Source organism: Hordeum vulgare, chromosome 7H (genome assembly GCF_904849725.1).
Source record: "Hordeum vulgare subsp. vulgare chromosome 7H, MorexV3_pseudomolecules_assembly, whole genome shotgun sequence".
Taxonomy (NCBI): Eukaryota; Viridiplantae; Streptophyta; class Magnoliopsida; order Poales; family Poaceae; genus Hordeum; species Hordeum vulgare.
Window position 1 is genome coordinate 603074100 of NC_058524.1, and position 19698 is coordinate 603093797.

General features: G+C 43.1%; 1 long non-coding RNA gene across 1 annotated transcript; it reads left to right on the plus strand.

Annotated features, from left to right (window-relative positions):
* The first annotated feature begins 8909 nt into the window (after positions 1-8909).
* LOC123412502 lies at positions 8910-9482 on the plus strand. The gene is made up of 2 exons (XR_006613526.1): positions 8910-9021; positions 9095-9482. It is a non-coding gene; the product is annotated as an uncharacterized LOC123412502 (long non-coding RNA).
* Positions 9483-19698: the final 10216 nt, after the last annotated feature.

The following is a 19698-nucleotide window of genomic DNA, read 5'->3' on the forward strand; positions in this document are numbered from 1 at the left end:
CGCCTATGATTGACCCCCTATACTTGGTCATCACGCCCTGATGCGTTGGGCGGTCCACAAACAACCTCCGGTGCCCCTCTTCTACTATACGAATGGTTTTGACCTAGAAAAAATTGGGAGGCTACTTTAGAGATGAAGCGCCACCATCTCGGGGCAAAAACCTTGACAAGAGAGCTTTTGCTCTCCGACAGAGCGGTTCTGTCGGGGAAACTTCCCTCCGGGATGGGGAAAACGAAGCCAACGTCATCACCAACAATTCCTCCGTCGTGGGAGGACGAATCTTCATCACCATCTTCACCAGAACCATCTCATCTCAAACTGTAGTTGATCTATCGTATTCAATCTTTGTCTCAAAACCTGAGATTGGTACCTATGGGTTGCTAGTAGTGTTGATTACATCTTGTAGTTGATGCTTGTTGGTTTATATGGTAGAATATATATATGTTTTGATCCTTTATCATATTCATTATACCTCTAATCTTGAACATGATGGTGATTTGTGAGTAGTTACTTTTGTTCTCGAGAAGATGGGAGAAGTCTTGTTATAAGTAATCATGGGAGAAGACATAAAAATGTTCACGCCTCATCACCATGCCGTGACCAATACTTAGATGAGAAGTAAATAAAAAGCTTTAATATTGATATTCTTACTAACCAATGATCATGAACCCATGTCCTTTTATATTACTACATCAATATAATTACCCCACATCTCTTTCAGGTGAGATACATGAAAGTTTTTATTATATCCTCCTCAATACACATCCTTTTTGGACTAGTCTTATAACACTTGCACATTACCATTCCTATTCTTTTTAACTCTCAAAAATATTTAAGTGAAGCATGAGGGTATAATTATTTCTCTAAAATTTGACACCACCGTGCTCTAACATGATATAAGTGAAGCACTAGAGCAACTGCCCAGCTCAAAAGATATAAGGGAAGCATATAGAGTATTCTAAAAAAATTATGATGAATAAGTGTGTCTCTCAAGTATGTATGTCCATCAGACAATGATTGTGTCATACTGAAAGAAAAGCAAACTATAATACACGACGCTCCAAACAAAACTCGTATCATGTGATGAATAAAAATATAGCTTCAACTGATAAACCAATAGAAAGCTTATACGCTTGGGTCTTTCTTGAATATAACCTTGGGGTGCCTTGGGCATCCCCAAGCTTAGGGCCTTGTCGCTCCTTATTTCCTCATTGATCAATCGCCGTCTCACCCAAAACTCGAAAACTTTAGCACACAAAACTCAACAGAAACCCCGTGAGATCCGTTAGTATAATAGGTGAATCATAAAATTTAGGTACTATTGTAAATTGATTCATATTTAATATTGCATATTATACTATATTATAACTTCTCCATGACTTATATCCCTCGATTTAATCCATAACATCAACAAAACAAGGAAACTATGCAAGCAAAAAATGGAACCTGTCTAAAATAGTACAATCTATAATGATATAAACCAACAACATACTTAGTAGCAACAACACAATAGATGTCTTGTCCCCTTCTGTCACTAGGATATAGAGCACCGCAAGATTGAACCCACTACAACGCAACACTCACACTAAAGATAAATCAATCTAGTTAGCAAAACCAAATTGATTGATAAGAGAGAAACACATACCTATAATAATCACGCATAATATAATTTAGAGGAGACTCATTTACTTTCAATGAATAATCTGATCATAAATCCACAATTCATTGGATCCAAACAAACACAACGCAAAAGAGTATTACATCGGATAGATCACCGCGATAATCATGTCAAACATTGTATTGAAGATCATAGAGAGAGAAGAAGGTATTTAGGTCCTCGTTATGGATCCGTAGGTCTGTGGCAGCCTACTCACACATCATCATGGAGATAGCAAGGTTGATGTAGTCGGCCTCTTGCAGGGCACCGGAAAAGGTCTCTAGATGGGATCACGGCGGAACAGAGAGTTGCGGTGGCGCAAAAAGTGTTTCTGGTGTCTCTTTGATGTTTTCAGAATATTTTTGGTTTTATAGAAATGCAATTAGGTCAGGAGCGGTGGCGAGGGGGCCACAATCCTGCTCGGCACGCTCTATCCCCATGGTGTGCACTGCAGGCTTGTCTCCTCCTCGGGCGGCATCTTGTGTCCTCCCGAAGCTTCGTGGGTTCATAATATTCCAGAAAAATCATCAACACGTTTCATTGTTTTTGGACTTTGTTTGGTATTGAGTTTGAGCAAAAGTCAAAAACACGCAAAAACAGGAACTGACACTGGGCACTGGATTAATAGGTTAGTCCAAAATGATATAAAATAGCATATTATTAGATATAAACTATCCAAAATTAATAATATAATAGCATGTAATAATAAAAAATTATAGATACGTTGGAGACGTGTCAACATGACCTGGCATGGGGGCAGATCCGCCCCTGTTGTGGAGCATATGTGGATACATGCTGGTAATTGATACGTCTCAAACGTATCTATAATTTTTGATGGTTTCACGCTGTTATCTTGTCTTCTTTGGTTGTTTTATGTACCTTTTATATCTTTTTTGGGACTAACTTATTAATTCAGTGTCAAGTGCCAGCTCCTGTTTTTTCCGTGTTTTTGACTCTTTTCAGATCTGATTTTGGAACGGAGTCCAAACGGAAGAAAAACCCCGAAATGATTTTTTCCCGAACGGAAGAAGACCAGGGGGCTTTTGGGCCAAGCGAGGTGGGCTCCAGGGAGCCCACAAGCCCCCACTCCGCCACCAGAGGGGAGGCGGCGGTGGGCCGGCTTGTGCCCTCCCTGGCCGCCCCCTGACCTAGGTCTTTGGCCTATAAATTCCCAAATATTCCGCAAAAAATCAGGGGAGTCTCGAAAATACTTTTGCACCGCCGCAAGCTTCCGTTTCCGCGAGATCTCATCTGGAGACCCTTCCCGGCGCCCTGCCGGAGGGGACTTTGGAGTTGGAGGGCTTCTTCATCATCATCATCGCCCCTCCAATGACTCGTGAGTAGTTCACTTCAGACCTACGGGTCCGTAGTTAGTAGCTAGATGGCTTCTTCTCTCTCTTGGATCTTCAATACAAAGTTCTCCATGATCTTCATGGAGATCTATCAGATGTAATCTTCTTTGGCGGTGTGTTTGTCGAGATCCGATGAATTGTGGATTTGTGATCAGATTATCTATGATATATATTTGAGTCTTTGCTGATTTCTTATATGCATGATTTGATATCCTTGTAAGTCTCTCCGAGTCTTGGGTTTTGTTAGGCCAACTAGATCTATGATTCTTGCAATGGGAGAAGTGCTTGGTTTTGGGTTCTACCATGTGGTGACCTTTCCCAGTGACAGTAGGGGCAGCAAGGCACACATCAAGTAGTTGCCATCAAGGGTAAAAATATGGGGGTTTTATCATTGGTTTGAGATTATCCCTCTACATCATGTCATCTTGCTTAAGGCGTTACTCTGTTCTTATGGACTTAATACACTAGATGCTTGCTGGATAGCGGTCGATGTGTGGAGTAATAGTAGTAGATGTAGAAAGTATCGGTCTACTTGTTTCGGACGTGATGCCTATAGAGACAATCATTGCATAGATATCGTCACGACTTTGCGCGGTTCTATCAATTGCTCGACAGTAATTTGTTCACCCACCCTCTACTTGCTTTTATGAGAGAAGCCACTAGTAAACACTACGGCCCCCGGGTCTATTCACATCCATCGTTTACATCTCCGCTTTTACTTTGCTTTGTTACTTTGTTGCTTTCAGTTCTCACTTGGCAAACAATCTATAAGGGATTGACAACCCCTTCATAGTGTTGGGAGCAAGTTTTTGTGTTTGTGCAGGATCTTGAGATACTCCTCCACTGGATTGAAACCTTGGCTCTCAAACTGAGGGAAGTACTTACCACCTCTACGATACATCACCCTTTCCGCTTCGAGGGAACACCAACACAAGGCTCCAAGGCCACGGGGGAAATCCTTTGCATACTTGCCTAGGAAGTCCCTTAAGGCGTAGTCACAGCTGAAGGATTCCTGGTGCCATTGCTGAGGAGTATCAAGCAACACTCCTATTTCTGGCGCCGTTGGAAGGTCTTTTGTTGCAGTAGCAGAATTATTTCTCGCGCCGTTGCCGGGTGATACGTCCATTTCGCATCATGTTTTCATGTTGATATTTATTGCTTCTTGGGTTGTTATATTACTTGTGGTACCATATTTATGCCTTTTTTCTCTTATTTTGCAAAGATTATTAGAAGAGGGAGAATTCAGGCAGTTGGAATTCTGGACTGGAAAAGGAGCAAATCCTAGTCCACTATTCTGCACATCTCCAAATGCCCTGCAAATTTACGTGGATTTTTTATGGAATATATTAAAAATACTGGGCGAAAGAACTACCGGAGGGGGCCACTAGGGCCCCACAAGCTTGCCCACCACCACCACCCCCTGGTGGCGCAGGGCAGGCTTGTGGGCAGCCCACTGGCCCACTAGCCCCCCTCTTTTGCTATATGATGCGTCCTGACTTGGAAAAAAAAATCATACGAGAGCTTTTTCGTGGTTTCGCCGCCGCCACGGGGCGGAACTTGAGAAGATCCAATCTAGAGCTCCGGCAGGACGATCCTGCCGGGAAAATTTCCCTCCCGGAGGGGGAAATCGTCGCCATCGTCATCACCAACACTCCTCTCGTCGGAGGGGAGGCATCTTCATCAACATCTTCATCAGCACCATCTCCTCTCCAATCCCTAGTTCATCTCTTGTAATCAATCTTCGTCTCGCGACTCCGATTGGTACTTGTAAGGTTGCTAGTAGTGTTGATTACTCTTTGTAGTTGATGCTAGTTGGATTATTTGGTGGAAGAGTTTATGTTCAGATCCTTGATGCTATTCATTACTCCTCTGGTCATGATTATTATTATGTCTTGTGAGTAGTTACTTTTGTTCCTGAGGACATGGGATAAGTCATGCTGATAATAGTCATGTGAATTTGATATTCGTTCGGTATTTTGATATGATGTATGTTGTTTTTCCTCTAGTGGTGTTATGTGAACGTCGACTACATAACACTTCTCCATATTTGGGCCTAGAGGAAGACATTGGGAAGTAGTAAGTAGATGATGGGTTGCTGGAGTGACAGAAGCTTAAACCCCGGTTTATGGGCTGCTTCCTGAGGGGCTGATTTGGATCCACTAGTTTAATGCTATGGTTAGACTTTGTCTTAATTCTTCTTTTGTAGTTGTGGATGCTTGCGAGAGAGGTTAATCATAAGTGAGATGCTTGTCCAAGTAAGGGCAGTACCCAAGCGCCGGTCCACCCACATATCAAACTATCAAAGTAACGAACGCTAATCATATGAACATGATGAAACTAGCATGACAGAAATTCCCGTGTGTCCTGGGAGCGTTTTTCCTCCTATAAGACTTTGATCAGGCTTGTCCCTTGCTACAAAATGGATTGGGCCACTTGCTGCACCGTTGCTACTACTTGTTACTTGTTACTCTTTGCTTGCTACGTTTCACCTTGCTACACAGTCACTTGTTACCGCTACTTTCAGTGCTTGCAGTTATTACCTTGCTGAAATCCGTTTATCAGAGTCTTCTGCTCCTCGTTGGGTTCGACACTCTTACTTATCGAAAGGACTACGATTGATCCCCTATACTTGTGGGTCATCAAGACTCTTTTCTGGCGCCGTTGCCGGGGAGTGAAGCGCCTTTGGTAAGTGGAAATTGGTAAGGAAACACTTTTGTACTGTGCTGAAATTTATTGTCACTTGTCACTATGGAAACTCTTCACCACGAACGGAAGCACGAGGAGTTGCTCCTCAACCTGAGGTACCTACTGAAAATATCTTTTATGAAATTCCTTTGGGTATGCTTGAGAAACTGCTGGCTAATCCTTTTACAGGAGATGGATCTTCACATCCAGACTTTCATCTAATCTATGTAGATGAAGTTTGTGGTTTATTTAAGCTTGCAGGTTTGCCCGAGGATGAGGTAAAGAAGAAAGTCTTTCCTTTATCTTTGAAGGATACACTACAAGAAATAAGGTCAATTATGACTTCCTATATTGGTCACTGATTCGTCATTGTTGTCGTTTATTGACCTTTTTTGACCAAATTTACAACATCAACAGTTGGCCGTCAAGAATGAACAAACATGACCTTTCTAAAATTTTGGTTGCAGGTCTCTATCGACCAAAATTTTGGTTTGGTCATTACTCATTTGTGTGAGACACGTAGGATCTGACGAGGCCACGCTGACATGGCATTGCTAGTGACCAAATGGAATCATCATAAATTTCAGACCCGTGTCAACCAATCTAGCTACATGGGCCTGGCCCAATACCTATTTTACTATTTAAAATGTCTGATTTGTTTGGGTTGAAGCAATTTTTTTTCTAGAAGCACGCATATCTCAGGATAGGCCCATTAAAAATAAGTACAACAGAATAAAAGATTGCAAATAAAATGTATATTTCATTTCAGTAGCATATCACATCAAATACAATACATCATCCACCGACTCCATGCATTAAGGTTCAACGCCTAACAAGAGAAAATAAAAAAAATTACACGTGCACAACAGAATACTTCTGCAAAAACACCTGCAAGGTTCTAGTATATAAGGTTCATCCTCTTCCTGTGCACAATATGCTCCTGCCATTCCCGCCTACAAGAAGAAAATGATGGTATCTGAAAAGCTAGTATGGAGCATGTCCAAATTAGGAGTATACCAAAACAGTATGAGTTTTGCAGCCTAATTAGCACTTTTTCTCATATACATATTTATTTAGTATAATAACTACATGTATGTTGGAACACCAACTATTTGTTGTATTAGATATAGCACCAATTCTATTTCATGGTATTAAAATTGTGTAATGCTTCAGCCCCAGCTAACCAATATATCTAGTAGTCTCCGTACTCAAGTTAGAATATATTTGATACAGAGTCATCAAATGCACTCTCTGCAAACTTTTATATTCAATGGCCGTAGATAAATATTGCTAAATTGACTACATGCCCTGCGATGCTCATGTTACATATCATTCATAATTACAAACTTTGGGATGGATCCCACAGTCCCTAATAGTCCATCTTAATGGACATGTGAGCGCACTGTATATGTATTTTCTAGGGGATTTACACTGCAAATCTTAAATCTTGGTCACATACACTGTAATTCAGCATAAACTCATCAGTTTTACTAGTGTAAATCAGTGGGTACTTGCAATTCAATTAGTATGTACGCAATCTGTATTTTCTAGGGAATTGACATTATAAATCTTGGTCACTTAAACTTTAATTCAGCATAATATTACCAGTTTTACTATCGTAAATCAGTGGGTACTTGTAGTGTAATTACTGTATATGTAATCTGTATTTTCTAGGGGATTTACTCTATTTTCTAGGGGATTTACACTGTAAATCTTGGTCACTTACACTGTAAGTTTTTGGAAAATTTCATTGTATGTAAAGTGTAATTTCTAGGGGATTTTTTTACACTGTAATTCTTATTCTTTACAGTGATAGTGACCTGTAATTACAGTGCCATTTCCTCTATATGTGGACTGTAATTTCTAGGGGATTTACAGTGTAATTCTTGGACTCTTGCACTGTAATTCTTGGTAATTTACAGTGTATGTTCACCAGTTTAGGGTACTTGCAGCCTTGTTTTCGTTGGAAGTTTATCACTAAATATCTGTCATTTTTTGATTGTTTTAATGCTACCACTACCAGTGCATATTTTCTGATTTTCAATGGGTTTGGCCCTTGCGTGGATTGCAAGCTGATGGGCAGCTGGTTGATGTGATCCAGGACTCCAGGTTCAGTTGAAACCGGGTCAGAGTTTAACCCGATCCATTTTTTTAGAAATACAGAACATACAGTTGCCGCGGGGAAGGGCTGGACATACAGGTGGCATTTGTTTATTTGTCGGGAAATTTGAATGTTGTCGAATAGAAAAACAGTCAAATGCGAAATGGACACTCCCTAAAAATAGGTATACCTCAACTAAAACTGTAGATAAAACAACTTCATGCACCATATAACTACACTAAGACAATTAAATGGTGAAACTTCCACATTAAGACAATTACTTTGCTTTAAATTAGGATCCAAAAAAAGTATATATGTTCAGTTAACGTGGGAGATTGTTTGTGTAAAAGAGTCCAATTTATACCATGTAACTTACATGATAGATGAGCTGAGTAAAAATATATATCATCGTAAAATTATACTGAAGATTAGGCTATATACAATGCAAAAAATAGATTGCGTCTAGATAAGCTAGCTAGTACGTACTTACATGCAGGTAAAAAGATTGATTTCTTCTAGCTGCCGAGATGCACACGTCGAATGCACGCTCGATTGGCCTAAATATGTGTGTACGCCAACCTCCTGAACATGCACCTGATCAATATTTTTTGTTGGAGATGCAATCAAACCTATGGAGAAGAAATGATATTCAGTTGCAGGGACACAACACCAAGGGTTAGAGAGGTAGCGATTGGGAGAGAGAGCCACCGGTGATCAACTCAGTGAGCTACCTCCTGCACATCTACCCAGATTAAATCAATCATCGTCAAGTGCATGTATGTGTGTTTATGTAAGGAAGCAATTAACCTGCTTACCTATTGTACGTGGGTGTGTCCCTTGTCCAAAAGCACCTGCAACAAGGAGTACGCTCCATGTAAGTGTGCCGGAAAGAAAGATTGAACCAACAACACCTGTTCAGTTCCCTGGTCAGTATTGTGTACTGCATTTTGGACTACTTACCTATTTAGACAATACTGAACGTGGGTGTGTCCCTCATCCAAAAGCACCTGCAGCAAGGAGTACACTCTGAATCATGCGTCCATGGAAAAAAAGATCAGGGAACTGGATTAGTTACCCGTGGTGTCTAGTAGAGGCTGCCGGACTAGAGATATTTCAAACGGAAGTTGAGTGAGAGGGGGCCACTTGCTGGTAAGCGACTTCCACAAAGATCAGTGAATGCCCTACAGAAATTGGAAGATGGAAATCAAAAAACAAAAGATAATAAGGTTTGTACTGTTTTCTTTCCATTTGTTCAGTTATTTCTGGCACCAAGCTAACACACAACACATGATTTTGCAGCAGCCGGAAACCTTTCAAAAGGAGCTGGTTATGACATCTGATCAAGCTTCCACACAGAACCAACGCCTTCCAAAGGGATATGCATATGTACCCTATGATTCTCTTTCTAAAGAGAAACCATGGAAACGAAATACACAGACCCATGAACCACAAGAGCCTGGTGGATAGGAATAGCTGAAATCCACAAAAAAACGCATGCCTAGTGTTGTCAACTAAAAAGCACAAGCATCAAACGGTGCTGGCCTGTGCTTTTGCTGCAAGGATTACCAAACTAATTGGAATCAAGTTGTAGAATGATGCAAACCAAACTAGTTGTGAATGAGTGTTTGGTATGAGCTGGGTGACTTGGATGAATGGAAACATAGGTGCAATTCACCTAACAGGGCTATACAAAGAAACTTGGATGAATGGAAACATATTGGTCAGCCAGCCATCCCCAAGCTAGCTACTTGCCTAGGACAAATCACAGATATCACGAAACGCAAGAAAGAAAATCCATAGCGTTGTCACCTCGGGAGCGGAGTGGTAGGCGATTTGGTCGGTGAGGAGGAGATGGGTCTTCGGAGTCGTCGCCCGAGCGAGCAGACTCCTCCTCTCCCGGTGTCATCGACGTTGACGTTGCTGTTGACGTATCAAGCAGCTAGCCGGGCATCCCCCGAGCAGAAGCGCGTGCAGTCGAGGTTGACGCCGTTGGGGATCAGCCTCTTGGATCCGCAGGAGCCTCGCCTTCGACACGCCGAAGGTTGTGTCTACGCGCGCGAGGGGATGGGTATCGACTGGCACCGAGGAGGAAGGTGGGGATCGGTCGCAGGGGTGGGTGGAGGCGGCGGCGGAAGCAGCGCCGGCGGCTAGGGTTCTTGCCTGGACGTATCGAGAGGAAGTGAGGAGGGGATGGGCTCGGCTCTTTGGGCCATTTCCTTATTCATTATTAGGTGGGTCACACAGGGAAGTGAAAATATTTCCTTTGAACTCCTCCGCGGTCCGCCAAAATCAAAATACGCGCGCCCCCTCAGCCTCAACCGCAGGAAGGAATGTTATAAAAAAACGGCGGGAAGAAAAGGATGTCTGAGTATGACTATTTGATTTTTCGCAAGGGCCGTCGTCAGACACGTATCAAAGAAATAAGTTTTTTCATTGGTCGATGCATTGTTCCCACGGATTGCCCCCATCCGTTCGATTATAGTCATTCATTTGTTCTAGATCCGACGATAGAGACACCGTGTCACGCCAATCACGCCTTGCTCCACATAAGTAAAACCATTAAAGTAATTGTCGTTCCCGAACCAACTTAGGCCTATGTTTTTTATGCGTTATTAAAAAACGGAAAACAATTATCTAGAAACCAAGTTCAATATAATATAGTACGAAACTAAATAAAAATGTTGAAATTAATTTAGTATGGAGCTTCAGATGACTAGTGTGTTGTAATGTTTCTCGCCTCCTTGGATATTTGTCATACCGTCGGTCGTTTCTCGCATGATAGGGATCACCAAGAGAGAGATTGTCTTTCACTTTTTTTCTCGTTTCCTTTCATTTTGGGAAGCCAGCCTATCACATGCGAGGCCATGGATCACTCCCCTGAAATAGATCCTGGCCATCCACTCCTCCTAGATCCAACGCTTCAAAACCCTCCCCTCTTTCAACACAGCTCTATCACTTTTTCTCTTCTTTTTTTCAATCGGTAGCACTTAATGACCAATTTGTGCAATAGTACCATGACCTAATGGACACAAAAGGTCATAACATTATGGGCTTTGGACCCTCTTAGACTTGTCATGACTAATTTCAGAATTTTGGTCATGGATCAATGACCAATTAAAACCGCCGTCATTATTTTTGGTCATAATTGAGCATTTTTCTTGTAGTGATAAGGCATTGACATGGTATAGGCTATGTGATGATACTGGATTATGGAGCTACAATTGGTTGAAATTGGAATTTCATCAAAAGTTCTATCCCATGCATTTAGTACATCGTGATCGAAACTTTATTTATAACTTTTGGCCTCGTGACAGGGAAAGCATAGCTCAAGCTTGGGGGAGGCTTAAATCAATGCTATATTCATGCCCCAATCATGAGCTCTCGAGAGAAATCATCACTCAAAACTTTTATGCTCGGCTTTATCATGAAGATCGTACCATGCTTGACACTTCTTGTGCCGGTTCTTTTATGAAGAAGGATATTGATCACAAGTGGAATTTATTGGAGAGAATCAAACGCAACTCTGAAGATTGGGAGCTGGAGGAAGGTAAGGACTCAGGTATGAATTTCCAGTTTGATTGCGTTAAATCTTTTGTTGAGACAAACACTTCTAGAGATTTTAGCGCTAAGTATGGACTTGACTCTGAGATAGTAGCTTCTCTATGTGAATCTTTTGCTGCTCATGTTGAACTTCCCAAAGAGAAGTGGTTTAAATATCATCCTCCTATAGAAAGCAACATAGCCAAAACCAATCTAGTTGAGGAGAAAATCATAGCTTTTAGTGCTCCTGTTGTTCCTTGTGCTTACACTGAGAAACCACCATACCCTGCGAGGATGAAGGATTATTCTAAAGCTCCAACTGTGATACGTGTTGGAATTATGCCCTAGAGGCAATAATAAATGTATAGTTATTATTATAATTCCTGTATCAAGATAATAGTTTATTATCCATGCTATAATTGTATTGAATGAAGACTCATTTACATGTGTGGATACATAGACAAAACACCGTCCCTAGCATGCCTCTAGTTGGCTAGCCAGTTGATCAATGATAGTCAATGTCTTCTGATTATGAACAAGGTGTTGTTGCTTGATAACTGGATCACGTCATTGCGAGAATCACGTGATGGACTAGACCCAAACTAATAGACGTAGCATGTTGATCGTGTCATTTTGTTGCTACTGTTTTCTGCGTGTCAAGTATTTATTCCTATGACCATGAGATCATATAACTCACTGACACCGGAGGAATGCTTTGTGTGTATCAAACGTCGCAACGTAACTGGGTGACTATAAAGATGCTCTACAGGTATCTCCGAAGGTGTTAGTTGAGTTAGTATGGATCAAGACTGGGATTTGTCACTCCGTGTGACGGAGAAGTATCTCGGGGCCCACTCGGTAATACAACATCACACACAAGCCTTGCAAGCAATGTAACTTAGTGTAAGTTGCGGGATCTTGTATTACGGAACGAGTAAAGAGACTTGCCGGTAAACGAGATTGAAATAGGTATACGGATACTGACGATCGAATCTCGGGCAAGTAACATACCGAAGGACAAAGGGAATGACATACGGGATTATACAAATCCTTGGCACTGAGGTTCAAACGATAAGATCTTCGTAGAATATGTAGGATCCAATATGGGCATCCAGGTCCCGCTATTGGATATTGACCGAGGAGTCTCTCGGGTCATGTCTACATAGTTCTCGAACCCGCAGGGTCTGCACACTTAAGGTTCGACGTTGTTTTATGCGTATTTGAGTTATATGGTTGGTTACCGAATGTTTTTCGGAGTCCCGGATGAGATCACGGACGTCACGAGGGTTTCCGGAATGGTCCGGAAACGAAGATTGATATATAGGATGACCTCATTTGATTACCGGAAGGTTTTCGAAGTTACCGGGAATGTACCGGGAATGACGAATGGGTTCCGGGAGTTCACCGGGGGGGGCAACCCACCCCGGGGAAGCCCATAGGCTTTGGGGAGACACACCAGCCCTTAGTGGGTTGGTGGGACAGCCCCAAGGGGGCTATGCGCCAAGAGAAGGAAATCAAAGGAAAAGAAAAAAAAAGAGGGAAGAAGTGGGAAGGGAGGGGGACTCCTCCCACCAAACCAAGTCCAACTCGGTTTGGGGGGGGGGGGGGAGTCCTCCCCCCCTTGGCTCGGCCGACCCCTTGAGGGTCCCTTGGACCCCAAGGCAAGGTCCCCCTCCCTCCTCCTATATATATGGGGCTTTTAGGGCAGATTTGAGACGACTTTCTCACGGCTGCCCGACCACATACCTCCATAGTTTTTCCTCTAGATCACGTTTCTGCGGAGCTCGGGCGGAGCCCTGCTGAGACAAGGTCATCACCAACCTCCGGAGCGCCGTCACGCTGCCGGAGAACTCTTCTACCTCTCCGTCTCTCTTGCTGGATCAAGAAGGCCGAGATCATCGTCGAGTTGTACGTGTGCTGAACGAGGAGGTGCCGTCCGTTCGGTACTAGATCGTGGGACTGATCGCGGGATTGTTCGCGGGGCGGATCGAGGGACGTGAGGACGTTCCACTACATCAACCGCGTTCACTAACGCTTCTGCTGTACGATCTACAAGGGTACGTAGATCACTCATCCCCTCTCGTAGATGGACATCACCATGATAGGTCTTCGTGCGCGTAGGAAATTTTTTGTTTCCCATGCGACGTTCCCCCAACAGTGGCATCATGAGCTAGATTCATGCGTAGATGTCTTCTCGAGTAGAACACAAAAGGTTTTGTGGGCGGTGTTGTGTGTTTTGCTGCCCTCCTTAGTCTTTTCTAGATTCCGCGGTATTGCTGGATTGAAGCGGCTTGGACCGACATTACTCGTACGCTTACGAGAGACTGGTTTCATCGCTACGAGTAACCCCCTTTGCTCAAAGATGACTGGCAAGTGACGGTTTCTCCAACTTTAGTTGAATCGGATTTGACCGAGGAGGTCCTTGGATGAGGTTAAATAGCAACTCATATATCTCCGTTGTGGTGTTTGTGTAAGTAAGATGCGATCCTACTAGATACCCTTGGTCACCACGTAAAACATGCAACAACAAAATTAGAGGACGTCTAACTTGTTTTTGCAGGGTATGATTGTGATGTGATATGGCCAACGATGTGATGTGATATATTGGATGTATGAGATGATCATGTTGTAATAGAAATATCGACTTGCACGTCGATGGTACGGCAACCGGCAGGAGCCATAGGGTTGTCTTTATACTAACGTTTGTGCTTGCAGATGCGTTTACTATTTTGCTAGGATGTAGCTTTAGTAGTAATAGCATAAGTAGCACGACAACCCCGATGGCAACACGTTGATGGATGATCATGGTGTGGCGCCGGTGACAAGAAGATCGTGCCGGTGCTTTGGTGATGGAGATCAAGAAGCACGTGATGATGGCCATATCATGTCACTTATGAATTGCATGTGATGTTAATCCTTTTATGCACCTTATTTTGCTTAGAACGACGGTAGCATTATGAGGTGATCTCTCACTAAAATTTCAAGACGAAATTGTGTTCTCCCCGACTGTGCACCGTTGCTACAGTTCGTCGTTTCGAGACACCACGTGATGATCGGGTGTGATAGACTCAACGTTCACATACAACGGGTGCAAAACAGTTGTGCACGCGGAACACTCGGGTTAAGCTTGACGAGCCTAGCATGTGCAGACATGGCCTCGGAACACATGAGACCGAAAGGTCGATCATGAATCATATAGTTGATATGATTAGCATAGGGATGCTCACCACTGAAACTACTCTCGACTCACGTGATGATCGGACTTGGGATAGTGTAAGTGGATCATGAACCACTCAAATGACTAGAGAGATGTACTTTTTGAGTGGGAGTTTAGCATATAATTTGATTAAGTTGAACTCTAATTATCTTGAACATAGTCTAAGTCCACTTTGAATATACTTGTGTTGTAGATCATGGCTCACGCAACAGTCATCCTGAATTTTAATACGTTCCTAGAGAAAGCTAAGTTGAAAGATGATGGAAGCAACTTTGTAGACTGGGCTCGTAATCTTAAGCTAATCTTACAAGCTGGGAAGAAGGATTATGTCCTTAATGCTGCGCTAGGAGATGAACCACCCGCTACGGCTGATCAGGATGTTAAGAACGCTTGGTTAGCGCGTAAGGAGGACTACTCAATAGTTCAATGTGCAGTCTTGTATGGCTTAGAACCGGGACTTCAACGTCGCTTTGAGCGTCATGGAGCATTTGAGATGTTCCAGGAGTTGGAGTTTATCTTTCAGAAGAACGCCCGGATCGAGAGGTATGAGACCCCCGATAAATTCTATGCTTGCAAGATGGAGGAAAACTCATCTGTCAGTGAACATGTGCTCAAAATGTCTGGGTACTCAAACCGTCTAGCTGAACTGGGGATTGAACTCCCGCAAGAAGCTATCACTGCCGCCAAGCTATAAAGGCTTTGTGTTGAACTACAACATGCAAGGGATGAACAAGTCTCCTGGCGAGTTGTTTGCGATGCTGAAAGTCGCAGAGTCTGAACTCCGTAAAGAGCATCAAGTGTTGATGGTGAGCAAGACCACTAGTTTCAAGAGAAACGGCAAAGGCAAGAAGGTCAATTCGAAGAAGAGCGGCAAGCCTGTTGCCAATCCACCGAAGAAACCCAAGGCTGGACCTAAGCCTGAAACAGAGTGCTTCTATTGCAAGGGTATGGGTCACTGGAAGCGCAATTGCCCCAAGTATCTGGCAGATAAGAAGGCGGGTAAAGAAAAATCAGGTATATTTGATATACATGTTATTGATGTGTACTTAACCGGCTCTCGTAGTAGTGCCTGGGTATTTGATACCGGTTCTGTTGCTCACATTTGCAACTCGAAGCAGGAACTGCGGAATAGACGAAGGCTGGCGAAAGACGAAGTGACGATGCACGTAGGAAACGGTTCCAAGGTTGATGCAATCGCCGTCGGCACAGTGTCACTTCAGCTACCATCGGGATTAGTGATGAACTTAAATCATTGTTATTTAGTGCCTGCGTTGAGCATGAACATTATATCTGGATCTTGTTTATTGCGAGACGGTTACTCTTTTAAGTCTGAGAATAATGGTTGTTCTATTTCTATGAGTAACATCTTTTATGGTCATGCACCGAATGTGAGAGGATTGTTCATATTGAATCTTGATAGCGATACGCATATACATAACATTGAGACCAAAAGAGTTAGAGTTAACAATGATAGCGCCATATTTTTATGGCACTGCCGTTTAGGTCATATTGGTGTAAAGCGCATGAAGAAACTCCATGCTGATGGACTTTTGGAGTCACTTGACTTTGATTCACTTGACACGTGCGAACCATGCCTCATGGGCAAGATGACTAAGACTCCGTTCTCCGGAACAATGGAGCGTGCAAGTGACTTGTTGGAAATCATACATACCGATGTGTGTGGTCCAATGAGCGTGGAGGCACGCGGCGGATATCGTTATTTCCTCACCTTCACTGACGATTTAAGTAGATATGGTTATGTCTACTTGATGAAGCACAAGTCTGAAACATTTGAAAAGTTCAAGCAATTTAAGAGTGAAGTGGAAAATCATCGTAACAAGAAGATCAAGTTCCTACGGTCTGATCGTGGGGGTGAATATCTGAGTTTCGAGTTTGGTGCTCACTTAAGACAATGTGGAATTGTTTCACAGTTAACACCGCGTGGAACACCACAGCGTAATGGTGTGTCCGAACGTCGTAATCGTACTTTGTTAGAGATGGTGCGATCTATGATGTCTCTTACTGATTTGCCGTTATCATTTTGGGGTTATGCATTAGAAACAGCTGCATTCACTTTAAATAGGGCACCATCAAAATCCGTTGAGACGACACCATACGAACTGTGGTATGGCAAAAGGCCAAAGTTGTCGTTTCTTAAAGTTTGGGGATGTGATGCTTATGTCAAAAAGCTTCAGCCTGAAAAGCTGGAACCCAAAGCGGAAAAATGCGTCTTCATAGGTTACCCAAAAGAGACAGTTGGGTACACCTTCTATCTCAAATCCGAGGGCAAAGTGTTTGTTGCTAAGAACGGAACTTTTCTCGAGAAGGAGTTTCTCTCGAGAGAATTGAGTGGGAGGAAGATAGAACTTGACGAGGTTGTCGAACCTCTCATCCCTCTGGATGGTGGCGCAGGGCAAGGGGAAACCTCTGTCGTTGCAACGCCGGTTGAGGAGGAAGTTAATGATGATGATCATGAAACTCCAGTTCAAGTTTCTGTTGAACCACGCAGGTCGACGAGATCACGCGCTGCTCCAGAGTGGTACGGTAATCCCGTCTTATCAATCATGTTGTTAGACAACAATGAACCTGCAAATTATGAAGAAGCAATGGTGGGCCCAGATTCCAACAAGTGGCTAGAAGCCATGAAATCCGAGATAGGATCCATGTATGAGAACAAAGTGTGGACTTTGGAGATACTACCTGAGGGCCGCAAGGCTATTCAGAACAAATGGATCTTTAAGAAGAAGACGGACGCTGACGGTAATGTGACCGTTTATAAAGCTCGACTTGTGGCAAAGGGTTTTTCACAAGTTCCAGGAATTGACTACGATGAGACTTTCTCTCCCGTAGCGATGCTTAAATCCGTCAGAATCATGTTAGCAATAGCTGCATTTTTCGATTATGAAATCTGGCAGATGGATGTCAAAACGGCGTTCCTTAACGGTTTCCTTAAGGAAGAGGTGTATATGATGCAACCCGAAGGTTTTGTCGATCCTAAAAATGCTGACAAGGTGTGCAAGCTCCAGCGATCCATTTATGGACTGGTGCAAGCATCTCGGAGTTGGAACAAACGCTTTGATGAGGTGATCAAAGCATTTGGGTTTATACAAGTGGTTGGAGAATCTTGTATTTACAAGAAAGTGAGTGGGAGCTCTGTGGCGTTTCTAATATTATATGTGGATGACATATTAATGATTGGAAACAACGTAGAGCTTTTGGAGAGCATAAAAGGTTACTTGAATAAAAGTTTCTCTATGAAGGACCTAGGAGAAGCTGCTTACATTCTACGCATTAAGATCTATAGGGATAGATCAAAACGCCTGATAGGACTTTCACAAAGCACATACCTTGATAAAGTTTTGAAGAGGTTCAAAATGGAACAGTCCAAGAAAGGGTTCTTGCCAGTGTTACAAGGTACGAGATTGAGTAAGACTCAGTGCCCAGCAACTGATGAAGATAGAGAGCATATGCGCTCCGTCCCCTATGCTTCAGCCATAGGTTCTATCATGTATGCGATGCTGTGCACTAGACCGGATGTTAGCCTGGCCATAAGTATGGCAGGCAGGTTCCAGAGTAATCCAGGAGTGGATCACTGGACAGCGGTCAAGAATATCCTGAAGTACCTGAAAAGGACTAAGGAGATGTTTCTCGTGTATGGAGGTGACGAAGAGCTCGCCGTAAAGGGTTACGTTGATGCAAGCTTTGACACAGATCCGGACGACTCTAAGTCGCAAACCGGATACGTATTTATTCTTAATGGGGGTGCAGTAAGCTGGTGCAGTTCCAAGCAAAGCGTCGTAGCAGATTCTACATGTGAAGCGGAGTACATGGCTGCCTCGGAGGCGGCTAAGGAGGGTGTCTGGATGAAGCAGTTCATGACGGATCTTGGAGTGGTGCCAAGTGCACTGGATCCAATAACCTTGTTCTGTGACAACACTGGTGCCATTGCCCTGGCAAAGGAACCAAGATTTCACAAGAAGACCAGACACATCAAACGACGCTTCAACCTCATCCGCGACTACGTCGAGGAGGAGGACATAAATATATGCAAGGTGCACACGGATCTGAATGTAGCAGACCCACTGACTAAACCTCTTCCACGGCCAAAACATGATCGACACCAGAACTGTATGGGTGTTAGATTTATTACAATGTAATTCACATGGTGATGTGAGGGCTAGATTATTGACTCTAGTGCAAGTGGGAGACTGTTGGAATTATGCCCTAGAGGCAACAATAAATGTATAGTTATTATTATAATTCCTGTATCAAGATAATAGTTTATTATCCATGCTATAATTGTATTGAATGAAGACTCATTTACATGTGTGGATACATAGACAAAACACCGTCCCTAGCATGCCTCTAGTTGGCTAGCCAGTTGATCAATGATAGTCAGTGTCTTCTGATTATGAACAAGGTGTTGTTGCTTGATAACTGGATCACGTCATTGGGAGAATCAGGTGATGGACTAGACCCAAACTAATAGACGTAGCATGTCGATCGTGTCATTTTGTTGCTACTGTTTTCTGCGTGTCAAGTATTTATTCCTATGACCATGAGATCATATAACTCACTGACACCGGAGGAATGCTTTGTGTGTATCAAACGTCGCAACGTAACTGGGTGACAATAAAGATGCTCTACAGGTATCTCCGAAGGTGTTAGTTGAGTTAGTATGGATCAAGACTGGGATTTGTCACTCCGTGTGACAGAGAGGTATCTCGGGGCCCACTCGGTAAGACAACATCACACACAAGCCTTGCAAGAATTGTAACTTAGTGTAAGTTGCGGGATCTTGTATTACGGAATGAGTAAAGAGACTTGCCGGTAAACGAGATTGAAATAGGTATACGGATACTGACGATCGAATCTCGGGCAAGTAACATACCGAAGGACAAAGGGAATGACATACGGGATCATACGAATCCTTGGCACTGAGGTTCAAACGATAAGATCTTCGTAGAATATGTAGGATCCAATATGGGCATCTAGGTCCCGCTATTGGATATTGACCGAGGAGTCTCTCGGGTCATGTCTACATAGTTCTCGAACCCGCAGGGTCTGCACACTTAAGGTTCGACGTTGTTTTATGCGTATTTGAGTTATATGGTTGGTTACCGAATGTTGTTCGGAGTCCCGGATG